Raw genomic sequence first — 15,408 nt, 5'->3', positions numbered from 1 at the left:
GACCATGCCATGTAGGGCTACCCAAGATGGACGGGTCATGGTGGAGAGTTCTGACAAAACGTGGTCCACTGGAGAAGGGAATGGCAAACCACTTCAGTATTCTTGCCTTGAGAACCCCATGAACAGTATGAAAAGACAAAAAGATAGGACACAGAAAGATGTTAAAGTTCAGCTCAGTTCGGTCACTCAATCGTATCCGACTCTTTGTGACCCCATGAATTGCAGCATGCCAGGCCTCCCTGTCCATCACCAACTCCCAGAGTTCACTCAAACAAATCCATCGAGCCGGTGATGCCATCCAGCCATCTCATCCTCTTGTCAGCCCCTTCTCCTCCTGCCCCCAATCCCTCCCAGTGTCAGAGTCTTATCCAATGAGTCAACTCTTCGCATGAGGTGGCCAAAGTATTGGAGTTTCAGCTTTAGCATCATTCCTTCCAAAGAATACCCAGGACTGATCTCCTTTAGAATGGACTGGTTGGATCCCCTTGCAGTCCAAGGGACTCCCAGGAATCTTCTCCACCACCACAGTTCAAAAGCATCAATTCTTCGGCGCACAGCTTTCTCTCACATCCATATGTTTATATAGTTGTACATGGTTAAATGGTCTGAATTAAAGGATACAATCTCAAACAGTGGGATGGATGCAAGGAAAAGTGGAGAAAGACTTTCACTTCTTACTCTGCATTGCTGCTGCTGCTGCTGCTGCTAAGTAGCTTCAGTCGTGTCCGACTCTGTGCGACCCCATAGACGGCAGCCCATCAGGCTCCCCAGTCCCTGGGATTCTCCAGGCAAGAACACTGGAGTGGGTTGCCATTTCCTTCTCCATTGCATGAAAGTGAAAAGTGAAAGTGAAGTCGCTCAGTCGTGTCCAACTCTTAGCGACCCCATGGACTGCAGCCTACCAGGCTCCTCCATCCATGGGATTTTCCAGGCAAGAGTACTGGAGTGGGGTGCCATTGCCTTCTCTTACTGTTGTTCAATTTTTTAAAAAAAGATTAATGTATCCATGCATTATTTGTGTAATAATAATAAAATTTAAAATTTCAAAAGGCTCCTCTTCCCCAGTGTCTTGTGCAGAGGAAGCCAGGACGCCCAGAAGCTGTGTGCTAATTTTGAAAGCTGCTTCCTGCAAGATCAAGGAATTCTTGTTGATAGATTGATTGATCCATTGGGAGTCCGCAGGCCAGGCTTAACCTGCAGGCTGGCCTCCACTCAGCCCTGGGAGGGAAGTTTATTTATCTAAATTTTTAAGTAAGAACAATTCCAACTTGCCAGAGACGCAAAAGGAGGTTTTATTCCGTGTAAGGGAAGGAATGGAGAAAGGAAAGCTTTTATAGAAAGTCCCGAAGGACTCAGAAGTTTCTGTCTTTTTTTCCTTTAACCTCAGTCTTTTCATAAATAAATTAAGGGGTGATGAGGTAATTAGATCATGCACCGTCTAATGGAGGAGGGAAGGAGAGGAGAGGAAGTCCAGCTGGAATGGGATATGATCAAAGATCAGTCTTAAAAGACAGATAAAATCAAATCAGCATGCCTTTGCTAACTTACAGTACTTAAGGAATTAATTGGCTGACAATATCAAGGGCATGATGCTCTGTGAAGAGGTTCTCCTTAGCAAATCTGTCATAGGACGCCTGCAGCTAAGTTAACCACTTCATTGACCAAAGACACCCCAGGACCGACCTGGGGGGCCCCAACTGTCAGGATTGTGCTGAAGGGTAATACTGATCTCTGTCAGGTCCTGTGGTGGTTTGGTCACTAAGTCATGTCCTACTCTTGTGATCCCATGCACTGCAGCCCACCAGGCTCCTCTGACCATAGGATTTTCCAGGCAAGAATACGGGAGTGGGTTGAAATTTCCTTCTCCAGGGGATCTTCCCAACCCTGGAATCGAACCCATGTCTCCTGAGCTGCAGGCAGCTTCTTTACCGACTGAGCTACCAGGGAAGCACTCCCAGGTCCTGGGTGGCTGTCTTCTTCATCCAACAAATAGTAACTGAGCTCCTATTGCTTTTTGGCACTGTACCAGGTCTGAGGACAGAGCAGAGTGACTAAGACACTGTCCCTGTGCTTAAGTATCAAGGTTGGGAGGCCGAGTGTGTGTGTGTGTGTGTTTTAGTCGCTGAGTCGTGTCCAACTCTTGTGACCCCATGGACTGTAGCCTGCCAGGCTCTTCTATCCATTCTCCAGGCAAGAATACTGGAGTGGGTTGCCATTTCCTTCTCCATGGGATTTTCCCAACCTAGAAATCGAACCCGGGTCTCCTGCACTGCAGGCAGATTCTTTACCGACTGAGCTATTAGGGAAGCCCTGGGGAGGCCACGGCAAGGCCTTAAAGCTCAGCTTCTAAGAGCCATAGCGAGCCCAGGTCTGCTGGGTACCAACCACAACAGAAGGCCTTCTTGCCCTAGGGCTAAACTACTAGTGCCTTGGCACTGTGTTTCTTTAAAAAAAAAAAAAAGGAATAAAACAGAGGAAAGACAGAACAAGCTTTGTCTCTTGACAGGACCCCCCAAGCATTTTGAAATAACTGCAGTTCTTCAAATGTGCAGGTGTTCTCTGCACTGTTTTTTCTGCTCAGTATACTTTGCTCCCACCCTTTCCTTGCGCCGCCTGCATCTGGATAACTCTTCTTCAACCTCATGGTCTTCCAGGCCCTACAGTCTCTGAAAAGCTTTCCTTGAAGCTTAAGACTGGTGGAGAGCCGCCAGTGGCTGCCCCAGGTTTTCACCTCATCAGAGCAGCAATCACTCTACTTGTTTACTCCTCTGACTCCCCACCAACCCCTGAGCCTGTGAGGATATAAATCTGCAACACCAGCATGGGGACAGCTACAGGCAGTCCTTGAAACATATTTATTAAACAAATGTAAATAATTCTAACAGTCAAAGAATACAGGTTGTACACCAGGAAAATAAAATGGAAATAAAAACAAGACAGGGGGAAAATTTTTTTAAGAAGAAGCTTAAAAGATATGTAACTTTTCCCCTAAATGACCATTTATACTTTATCTACAGACACAATAGAAAGGTAAGCTAAACATCTATATCTGGTTGATGGCAGGAGAAATAACAGGATAATGATACATGAAAAATCCATGTTACCACTTTTTTAATTGCTTCAAAATTCCCAGATACAGAAAGAAAAAATAAAAAATTCCCAGATACTGTGACAGCAGAGGATGGGAAGCCCTCCATGAAGGATGGGTATTAGTATCACTAGTGAGTGACGTGTCTTACTTTTAGAAGGGAATGTGCACATCTAGGGCAGTCTGAGCAAACTCAGGAGATAGTGAAGGACAGGGAAGCCTGGCGTGCTACAGTCCATGGGGTCACAGTTGGACATGACTGAGCAACTGAATAAAACAACAGAGCATGATGGAGACAATTCTTCTCTACAAACACGTTCTCTCTTAAATGCAAAAAGAAAAAAAAAGAAAATACACAAAAGTTTTCACTAAAAGTCTGCCTCTTCTGCCATTCAAGTGGGTGATTCCTTGATTTGCACAATACAGTCTAGTCATTTCTATTCAGTATGAATTATGAGCCAGGGACTGTGGTAGGCACTGGGGATGCAAAGATAGGATATCTTTTATCCCCCAGGAGAGGGGTAAAAGTATGAAAATACCCCAAACTCATTAATACAAGACCCAGTGAGCAATGCCAAGTGTCAGAAGAGGTATAAACAAGCTACCTTGTGGGGTTCAAAGAAGGAAGTGCTTACATCTGGTTTGGGTCAGAAAATGGCTTTGAAAGAGACGTGCCCAGGGAAATGGAGATGGAGATGAAAGAAAGGGAACATTCCAGGCAGATGAGCAAAGGCAGGGCAGGGGAAGCACTGTGGCTTCGAAAGTGCCATTAGGCTGGAGCAAGTGTGTGGGCTAAGGGTGTCTCAAGAAAGGAAATTATTCCTGAACACCAGCATACATCCTGCTCATCTGAGACGGTGAATATGGTCAGGGCGGGCAGTCATTTGGGGGCAAAGAGCAAACAGTACCTTGCTAAAAGAACACTCACTTTCCTCCCTTAGTTTTCTTCTGAGAAAATTGTAAAAATATCCAAAAACGTGTATTATTTGTTCTAAGTAAGTATGCTCAAAACAGAAGAAATGAACTGAGGAGAAATCTTACTAAAACCCTAGACTATAAATGTCAATCTAGTTTAGCAAAATGGAGGTAGGTTGGAGAAATACACGTACCTCCAAAGCCTTAGTCATATTTAACTGTGGTATGTTAATAAAGAAATGTACATTTGATTATGATGTCAGCAATGGGAAGGTAAGAATGTAGAATCAAAAAGTATAGAAGAGCTTCTAAAATAACAGGAGGGATAAAGAATATGATTAGGCAGCAAAGTAATGAAAAAGAGAAAGAGGAAATAATAAAGTAGCATAAATAATAAACATAAAATAGAATGAAAGGAATAACATCCAATACATCTATTCATACAATGAAAAGACTGAATTTCAGGGACAAGATAGAGGTGCAGGATCAAGAGATATAAACTACTATGTATAAAATAAGTATGCAACAAGAATATATTGTACAGCACAGGAAAATCGAGCCATTATTTTGTAATAAATTTAAATGGAGTATTGGGAATTCCCTGGCAGTTCAATGGTTAGGACTCTGAGATTTCACTGCCAGGGGCAGGGTTCAGTCCCAGATAGGGAAACTAAGATTCTGCAAGCCACGCAGTGTAACCAAGACTAAAAAATTTAAATAAAATAAAGAAATAGAGTATATACTCTATGAAAACATTGAATCACTATGTTGTACAGCTAAAACTAATATAATATTGTAAATCAACTATACTTAAATAAATAGTGAAATGTCAAATTATGTATAACTTTATGAATAAAACATGTCATACAAAACCATGGTAATACTACAAAAACTGTACTCAGGAAATTGTGTCGTCTTAAAGGTTGTAATTATTTTTAAAAAGATAAATGAGTTAAATATTCAATTTTAAAAATTAGTACAAGAACCACGTAAAGTAGAAAGAAAATTCTAAAAATAATTTAAATAGAAAATGAACAAAATAACAATTTGTCAAAATAGTTGAAAGGATCTGAAAGGCCCAATAAAATCGAAAGGAAAAATATCCTGGCAAGTCTGACACATGGGTAAAAGATAGAAAAATAATAAATAAACAGTAACTGTGAATCAGAAATGACATATAACCGCTAATAAAAGCAATTAAAAATGATTACAAAAAGCTATTCTGTATAACTCTACATCAAATAGTTAGAAAATCTATGGGAAACACCATCATTCCTTGCAAAAAAAAATAAAATAAAATAGTACAATTTCCCCAGGAGAGAAGACTAGACCTAAATAGATTAGTATATTAACTGCTTAGAGTTTGTAAAAGTAAGTATCAATCATTTTTAGGAGGCACCAGGTTCAGATGGTTTTAAGCTGAGATGTCTTCAGTTCTAAAGAACAAGAGGAAACTTGGGGGTTATAGATATGTTCATTATCTTTATTTCTTTATCGTGGTGATGGTTCCATGGGAATATACATAAATAAAAGCTCATCAGTTGTGCATTCTAGGTTCTCCCCTGATGGTCCAGTGGCTAAGAATCCACCTTAAAATTCAGGGGATGCAAATTCGACCCCTGGTCAGGGAACTAAGATCCCACATGCAGCAACTAAAGACCCAAGGTAGACGAATAAATAAATATTTTAAAAATTATACACTTCACTTAGGTACAACATATTATGTCAATTATACCTCTAAAAAGATGTTTACAAAAAGACAGAGAAAGTAGGACTTCCACTTCCAATGATGATGAACTAATCCTTTGATCCTCAACAACATCTGTATCAGACTGGACAAAATCAGAGGCAATCGGTTTCATGCTTTGGAAAAGAGGCAAGGCAGACTGTGATCCCTGAGAAAAGGGAGGTACACAAGATGAGTCCCATGTTTGCTGGTTTTCACCCTGGTGACAATTTCCCAACTGCAGGGGATCCCAAGCAAAGGAGTGACTTTTCCTGAGCTGAAAAGTCAGAAGGCAGTATTTGGGGCCGCTGATGCAGCAAGCATTTGCAGGCCAGGGTAGGGGAGCAGCACAGCAGGGGCTGGAAGGAGGCAACAGCCTATGTGGGAATTCCTCTTGATCCTTCTGCTGAGGAAAGCTGGCCGACAGGCTGTGTGTGTACAGGATGAGACCCCGTGAGGCTCAGCAGAGACAGCTTCTCGGGGCTGAGAGCTGAATAGAGGTAGCAAAGTTTGTTCAATATTGGAACATGCAGTTCAAACCCAATCAGAATGTACATCCTCAATATCTGAGTTATTCAGTTGAGACTCCCCAAAGGCCATGCTTTAGGAGTAAGAACTAAGCCCTAGAGTAAAGGTCATGCCCAAGGACTAAAGACAAAACCGAAAAAGACTCTCCCAGACACAACTCAAAACCAAATCTGGTGGGACTTCCATTATCGGTCCAGTGGTTAAGAATCGCCTTGCAATACAGGGAACACAGGTTCAACCCCGGGTCAGGGAACCCCGGGTATTTAACTACCTACCAGACCCAAACTCAAAACCCTTGAATGCAGTGAAATCCAGACTCCCTACAACGTATCACTCATATCCACCACACTATACAACCTGCACGCACAAGGACAAAGGAAAGTGAGATAGACAACCTGGAGAGAGAAAAATCTACAGGAGAGGACCTAGAGGTTGGAATGAGCACGAAGGGATTTAACAGGACTATTATAAACACATTCAAGGATTTAAAGGAAGCAGCAGACATACGAGGAAACATCTTAGCAGAGACATGGGAGATATTTTTGCAAATGGGATTTATAGAACAGGTAAGCACCACATCTGAAATGAAAATCTCACCTTATGAAGTCAACAAAAGATTTTTAAAGTGCAAAGAAAAAGCTAAACCAAACTTGAAAAATCAACAAAAATTATCTAAATTGAGAAACGAAAATAAATAAATTGGGGGGAAAAAGGAACAGAGTCTTAGTGTTCCATGCTGCTAAGTCACTTCAGTCGTGTCCAACTCTGTGCAACCCCATAGACGGCAGCCCACCAGGCTCCGCCGTCCCTGGGATTCTCCAGGCAAGAACACTGGAGTGGGTGCCAGACGACACAAACGGAGCGTCAAATGGTGCATGAGTAGCCCAGAAGGAGCAGCGGGATAACAGGGTAGAAAAACCATGCAGGGAAACAAGGGCCAAAGTCTCCCAAGTTTGGCAGAAAACACAATCCCGTGGATCCAAGAAGCTCAACAAACCTCAAGTAGGATAAATACAAACACACACCTAGGAACACCATATGCAAAGTGCTGAAAACCGTAGCTAAAGAGAAAATCAAGCAGCAGCCCGAGGAAAAAAGACACATGGAGGAAATCAGCACAAACGACAAGGCCTGTCTCATCAGAAACAGATGAAAGAGGACACCAGTGCGAGGTCCTTTACGCGCTGAAACAGAGAACCTGTTCTCTGCAATAGAGAACAGAATTCCATCCAGTAAAACTATTCTAAGAAAGCGAGGGTGTCAGTGTCATGCGGCAGCCTAAAGGAGAGCCGGGCTTGGGGGAGAGTGGATACATGCATATGCATGGCTGAGTCCCTTCACTGTTCACCCGCAACTACCCCAACACTGTTAATCAGCTGTATCTGATTACAAAATAAAAAGTTTAAAGTTTAGGAAAAAAAGAAAGAGTGAAATAAAGGGGCTCAGATAATTGAAAGTTAAGGGAAGTTCACTGCCAGCCACAAGAAATGCTCAAGGAAATTCTCCAGATGGAACTCTGATGAGCAAAAGGACAAAGAGCACTGGAAATGAAAAATATGTAGATAAATATTTTTTAACTTGTCTTTTAAATTACACATTAACTGCGTCTCGGTAAAACTGGAAATTTTTGGTTTTATATTTTTTTAAAAAGACAACTGTTTAAAGCAAAATCAGTATTGTATTGTGAGTTGTGTACAGACACATGGAATATGACCATCATAGCACAAAGGACAATATTGGGGGTGTAAATGGAATTATATTATGGTAAGAGTGTCATGTTTTACATGAAATGGTACGATATTAAATCTTTTAAAAATGACCACAATCAAAAAAACGTGAAAAAAGCATTTATAAAAACTTGGGTGAGTGGAGCCTCCTAAAATAAGACAAACCCGGGGGCCTTAAAGGAAATGACTGGCAAATTTAACTACAAAACAACATATTTTTGGACTGCAGGAGACACCCACAACAAAGCCAAATATAAGTAACCAACTGATAAAAGAAATATTTACAACACGTATGAAAAACAAAACTTTATCATTCTTATTGATACTATGCTGCTGCTGCTAAGTCGCTTCAGTCGTGTCCGACTCTGTGCGACCCCATAGGCGGCAGCCCACCAGGCTCCTCCGTCCCTAGGATTCTCCAGGCAAGAACACTGGAGTGGGTTGCCATTTCCTTCTCCAATGCATGAAAGTGAAAGTGAAGTCGTTCAGTCGTGTCCAACTCCTAGGGACCCCATGGACTGCAGCCTACCAGGCTCCTCCGTCCATGGGATTTTCCAGGCAAGCGTACTGGAGTGGGGTGCCATTGCCTTCTCTAGCAGTTTGTTAATGGAAGAAAGGAATGTCTTAAGAATCAGTAAATATATGAAAAAGAGTTTATGGGTCTACTGACCACAGGAATTCTAACTAAAGAAATAAGGAGATAGCATTTTGTCCCCATTATATTGATAAAAATAGAGAAAAGACATCCAGGACTAGTAAGAATGTGGAAAAAAGGAGCACTCTCATTCCTTGTTACTTGAAAGGTGAATTGTGATAATCCTTTTGGGAAATAAAATGACAGTATTTACCAAAATTTAAAGCATACATGCCTTTTGACCCTGCATTCCACTTTGGGGAATCTATCTTATAACTTCTGAATAAGTACAAGAATGTTTATGGCATATTGTTTGTCATTGCAAAAAAAAAAAAACCTGCAACAATCCAATGTCCATCAGTAGCGGAACAGCAGATTCCATTCTGCATATGAACAATACAGAATTAGGCATAGATACTAAAAGGGAGGGCTTCCCAGGTGATGCTAGTGGTAAAGAATCCTCCTGCCAGTGCAGGAGACATAAAGGATGTGGGTTTGATCCCTGGGTCAGGAAGATCCCCTGGAGGAGGGCATGGAAACTCACTCCAGTATTCTTGCCTGGAGAATCCCATGGACAGAGGAGCCTGGCGGGCTACCATTCTCTGGGTTGCAAAGAGTCCGACAGGACTGAAGCGACTTAGCGTGTACACACATACGCAGTTTACCTAATTTTTATGAAAACAAAACCAAAACAAAAAAAACTCACGTAAAATCCTATAGATACAAGCTCCCAATGGCCAAAACTAGAACAATTTGAGCAATAAGGTAAATAAAGAAGTACATACACAAAAAGAAAGAAAGAAGAGATAGTGCTAAGTCATGTCCGACTCTTGCAACCTATGAACTGCAGCCCGCCAGGCTCTTCTGTCCATGGGATTTTCCAAGCAAGAATACTGAAGTGGGTTGCCACTTCCTTCTCCAGGGGATCTTCCTGACCCAGGAACTGAACCCAGGTCTCCAGCATTGCAGGCAGGTTCTTTACCGACTGAGATTTGCAGGAACACCACATATACCCAAAGGATAAATAATAAATGTTCATGAGTCCACATCGGTGGAAACGATTGATTAATAAGCACATGGGAAAGGGACTTCCCTGGTGGTCCAGTGGCTAAGATTCTGACCTCCCAAAGCAGGGGGCCTGGGTTTAATCCCTGGTCAGGGAAGTAGCTCCCACATGCTGTGACTAAGACTTGATGTGGTCAAATAAATAAATGAAATAAACGTTTAAAAAGAGACATGGGGCAAAGAGACAAATCTGTGCACAATTCCAAATGATTCACACAGCCACTCTGTCCATGAGGAAGGGGAACCGAAGTCCCTACTACACAGGTGCCCGCTGTGCACAGAGACCCCCTTCTAAAGAGTCCAGTGTGTGTGCGAAGAGAGGGGACAACTTGACCTTGGGGAACTCCGAAAACACTATTTCAGCCAGGTGATCACGGTTAACAACTGTGATAAATCCTGCAGATGGTGGGCGCCCTGGATATGATGTGATGAATGATGCTTTACCTCTGTGGTCTTCCTGCCCTAAAGCCATAACCTCGGTCTGATTATGAGAGAAACATCAGACCACTCCCAGTAGTGGGGCAGTCTGCGAAATACCTGGCAGGGACTCCTCAAAACTGTCAAGGTCATCAAAAACATGGAACGTCTGAGGAACTGGCACAGCCAAGGGGAGCCTAAGGAGACATGCCAATTCAGATATAACGTGATGGCACGTCCCTGGTGGTCCAGTGGTTAAGACTCCTCCTTCCAATGCAAGAGACACGGTTCAATCCCTGGTTGGGGAACTAAGATCCCACATGCCCCGGGCAATTAAGCCTTTGTGCGCAACCAGAGAGAAGCCCCCGAGGCCGCAACGGAATACCCTGCGTGCAGGGCGACTAAGACCTAATGCAGCCAAAAATAAATCAATAAGTGTTTAAACAAAAACAACTATAACGTGGTGTCCCGGATGGGATCCAGGACATTAGGTAAAAACGCAGGAAACCTTAAGCCATGATGAATTAATGCGATTATTCTCAGCACCTCACTTTGTGTGTGTGTGCTCAGGCGTGTCCGACTCTTGGCGACCCCATAGACTGTAGCCCGCCAGGCTCCTCTGTCCGTGGGATTTCCCTGGCAGGAATAGAAGGACTCCTTTCCCTTCTCCAGGGGATCTTCACCACCCAGGAATCGAACCCATGTCTCTTACGTCCCCTGCACTGGCGGGCAAATTCTTGACCAGAGTGCCACCTGGGAAGCCCTGCAGATAAGTGGATGAATGTGGATAAAGAAATAGATACATACTGGGCTACAAACCTGCCTACATTCAGGGGGTGGAAAGAGAGGCCAGCGGCAAGAGACGATTAAGAGAGTTTCACCTGTTAAAACAAGTATGAACAGGGTATTACCTTGAAACTTAAAATTATGTGTTAAAAACAGTAACACAAATACCAGCCGTGTAAGTGTACGTGTCTTAAGGTAGCTTATTACAAGATACTGAACATAGTTCCCTGTGCTATACAGTAGGTCCTTGTCTTTTATCTATTTTACATATCGTAGTGGACGGGGAGCCTGGTGGGCTGCCGTCTCTGGGGTCGCACAGAGTCGGACACGACTGAAGCGACTTAGCAGCAGCAGCAGCAGCGTGTATCTATTAATCCAAAGTTCTTAATTTATCCCTCCCCACTTCCCTTTTAGTGGTAAAGAATCCGCCTGCCAATGCAGGAGACAAAAGAGACGTGGGTTCGATCCCTGGGTTGGGAAGATCCCCTGGGAAAGGCAATGGCGACCCACTCGTGTATTCTTGCCTGGAGGTCCCATGGACAGAGGAGCCTGGCGGGCTACAGTTCGTGGGGTCACAAAGAGTCAGGCACGACTGAGCGACTGAGCACACACAACACCCGTCCCCTTTGGTAACTATAAGGTATTTTCTACGTCTGTGAGTCTATTTCTCTTTTGTAAATAAATTCACTTGTATCATATTTTAAATTCCACATATAATATCATATGATATTTGTCTTTGTCGGGCAGTGTGATAATCTCTAACTCCATCCGTGTTACTACAAGAGAATCATTCTTTATATTGTTTCATACCACTCTTTCTTTGAGCTCAATATTATATCATGAGGAACTTCTCTGTTCATTAACAATTGCGGTTTATCAGAATCCCTTTGGGAAAATACTCCTGGGGTTTTCCCAGCACTTGCTTTGAGTGACAACCAACACATCGTCTGGCCTGGAAGAGCTCACAGTGGAGTAAAAATGGCGTGGCGTACAGTAACACAAACACACAAATCAATATACAGTCAAAATGTGGGCTCCCTGGTGCCTCAGTGGTAAAAAATTCGCCTGCCAATGCAGGAGATGCGGGTTCGACCCCTGGGTGAAGACCCCTGGAGAAGGAAATGGCAACCCACTCCAGAGTTCTTGCCTGGAGAATCCCAAGGACCAAGGAACCTGGTGGGTTACAGTCTATGGGGTCACAAAGAGTTGGACATGACTGATCACAGCACTGATACATGGAGAACGGATCCAGCATTCTAGATGCTCGGTGGGCACAGCTTCCGGTGGAGCCACGCTACGTGGGAATTCAGCAAGCCCCAAAGCAAGTACAAGGTCAAAGGGTTCCTCTGAGGGGAAGCGGGGACACAGCCCTGAGCGGCCATGTCTTCCGTTTGAATTGGGACTTGCCTGAACGCAGAAAGAAGACACTAACATTTTAAGAAAGATGAATGACCAAAGAGCCCGGTTGTATTCTCTCTCACTCATGTGCCTTTGTATCAGCCAAGTACTTATGCTGAAAATGACGACAGGAGAAAATGCAAAGACACAGCAACCCAGAGTTTCTTTTCCTCCCAGTCTGCCCTGACTCATCAGTAAGCTGTTGCTGGAACATGTGTGTCTTGAGAAGTGAAATAAAAACAGTTGAGTGTGTTTTGTGCAGCGCTTCCACTGCTGTGGCAAACACAAAACACAAGCCTGTGGACAAGTTACAAAATGCAAATTGTGTAATTTGGTAACTCTTTGTGTGAGTTAGACTCTCGTAGATTTTTGCGTTTAAAACTGGCAATGCACAATGTCAAGGGGAATGGTAAAATTCATACTAATAATTAAAAAAATTTTTTTTCTCTCTTTGGAACTATGTTAAATATGAAATGAAAAACACTGTAAGTTGAGACAGATATTAATAGAAAGAGTGATCACAGAAGAAAGGGAAAAGCCTTACTTGCTGTTACTTTCAACACCACTTTCTTCCTGTCTTGTGTACAAGGGGGCCCTGAGTTTTCATTTTGCACTGGGTCCTGCAGATTAGCCTAGAGAAAAAAAACTTAGGATCTCTGCTTCCGTGTGAGGCACACGAGATAAAAGAAGAGGAAAAAACCCGGCTGAGACAGCAGCACGGTTTATTTAGCTTTAAAACAAAATGATGTTAGCAGCAACATGTACCTGGATGTGTTAAAAGATGATGCTCAACTTTTTCTTGTTTTTACATTTGCCTTTGTCCCTTCTATTCAGAGTCTTTAAGATGTGTTTTAAAAATCATAAGAGAAACACAAGCTCTACGTAGTCAATTCAGGCACTAGCCAATGAAGCAGTGTGTGAACATTTCCTTTGGCTGCTCACTGGAATCCCCAGCTCCGAGGATTTATCAGCAGTGAGTCCCTGGTTCCATGGAATACAACTTAAGAGGCAGCCAGCCCTTTTTTCTGGGGTTCAGAGAGGGGAGATGAACCATCCACAGTGACCCAGCTCGTAGATGGAAGGTTAGGTACTTCCTTCCTATTCTGGAATACCCAGAGAATATTCATTAGAACGACCGATGCTGAAGCTCCATTATTTTGGCCACCAGATGCGAAGTGCCAGCTCGTTGGAAAAGACTCTGATGCTGGGGACGATTGAAGGCAGGAGAGGGGGGTGACAGAGGACAAGATGGTTAGACAGCATCACAAACTCAATGGACATGAATCTGAGCAAACTCTGGGAGACAGGGAGAAGAGAGGAGCCTGGTGCTGCAGTCCATGGGGGGCAAATAGTCGGACACGACTTAGCGACTGAACAGCAGCAACAACCCAGATGAATGTGTGTCCTGCACTGAGTGTGTTCCCCTCCTGCTCTCAGCAGAAGTGCTAACAACACGACAAGCCAAGGCAGACACTGGAGCGTATCACGAGGGTGTCTGGCCCAGATTCCGCTACGTAATGACAGGCCTCTGCGGCTGCTTGGGAAATCCCAACCGGATATTAATTTCACCACCGTCAATGGCCTTCATAATATTTTGTTTAAAAAAAAAATGATGATTCAAAGTAAGGAGATCAAGTACATTATTAGTTCCTGTGATCTCAACTCTCAGATGAATTCATGCAATTTAGTGCCTTCTGATGCAGTCATATGGAAGTTGCAAAGCAGGCTGTATCAGAAATAACAGATTTCTAAGTGAGCTTGACTGATACAGACACAATATTGCGGGCGGGGGCAGGATCTCCAGAGCTGAAACGATATCTGATCATCTTTGGATGGTCAGGACCCAGCAGGCAGTCTAGCTCACGGTGCTGGCCAGTCTGATTAGTCCATGTGCAGAAAGGTTTCTAGTCCTGAAATCCTTAAAAGGAAAAGACTCAGTTTCTCTGGTGTTTCAATGGAACACAGATAAGCAAGCCCCTTCTTTGAGAAAACGTTTTCAAGCTTAGCAGTTTAGCAGCTACGACATGATGGAGTCGCATCAGGAAGAGCCCTCATTTTGTAAGTATCTGACCAGTTCATAACAATCCACATTTTCTGAGAACTACCCTCTCCCCACAGGGGAGTCATCTGTTAGGACAGGACTCTTTCCTTTCTCCTGGCCACAGGCATGGTGAATAAGAGATTTGAACTGGACTCATCCAGTTTTCTTTGCAAAGGACTCAACGTTGGACTTCAGCAGCTCTAGTTGGTTAGTGTGCCTGGGATGAGGAACATGACAAAATTTGGCTTCCCTGGTGGCTCAGAGGGTAAAGCGTCTGCCTGCAATGTGGGAGACCTGGGTTCGATCCCTGGGTCGGGAAGATCCCCTGGAGAAGGAAATGGCAACCCACTCCAGTACTCTTGCCTGGAGAATCGCATGGATGGAGGAGCCTGGTGGGCTACAGTCCACGGGGTCGCAAAGAGTCCAACACGACTGAGCGACTTCACTCACTCAATGTAGCCCTCTTCTGCCATGTGCTTGGAAAGATAGAGAAAGCCAGTCTGTAGAGGGCAAGATTGCTTGGGGGAAGAAAGAGATGAGGGCTGGCTCCTGGCAGCCACGTTTGCACCACATGATCTTGCCTTTGACCACAGCTGACTGGACCCACGTAGCAGTGGATCCAAGTCTGGCCAGTTAGTCCTTCCCCCAGGAATTCCTCCATGGCTGGAGCTATATCTGCCCTCAGAGGGAATTGCAAGAGGCCTGACAGGGGTTTGGCAAGTGTGGACGGTGGACTGCAAGTTTCTGCAGGTGTCATCTCCCTGCAACCCTGCATCCCAGCCCTGGACTGAGGTACTCACCAGTCCAGTTAGAATCACTACTGACCAGTCTGAATTGACACCCCAAATTTCTGAGCCAAAGTGGACCTGAGGCTCATTTATGGAAACTCCAGTAATTTACATGAAAATTCTTATTTTAAAATCTGTTTTTCACTCTTATTGTTGTAAGCCCCCTGCCCAAATTCTACTTATCTCTCACCTTCTCTCCCAGTAAAAAAATGCCTTGAGAAAGCACTGCTGGCCCGACAAGCTGTCTTCCTCTATTTTCAGCCCAACGTACAAAATTAGATGATCATTTAGAAAC

The sequence above is a fragment of the Bos taurus genome, chromosome 17, assembly GCF_002263795.3.
Source record: "Bos taurus isolate L1 Dominette 01449 registration number 42190680 breed Hereford chromosome 17, ARS-UCD2.0, whole genome shotgun sequence".
NCBI classification, from domain to species: domain Eukaryota; kingdom Metazoa; phylum Chordata; class Mammalia; order Artiodactyla; family Bovidae; genus Bos; species Bos taurus.
Note: the sequence above shows the minus strand (reverse complement) of the source record.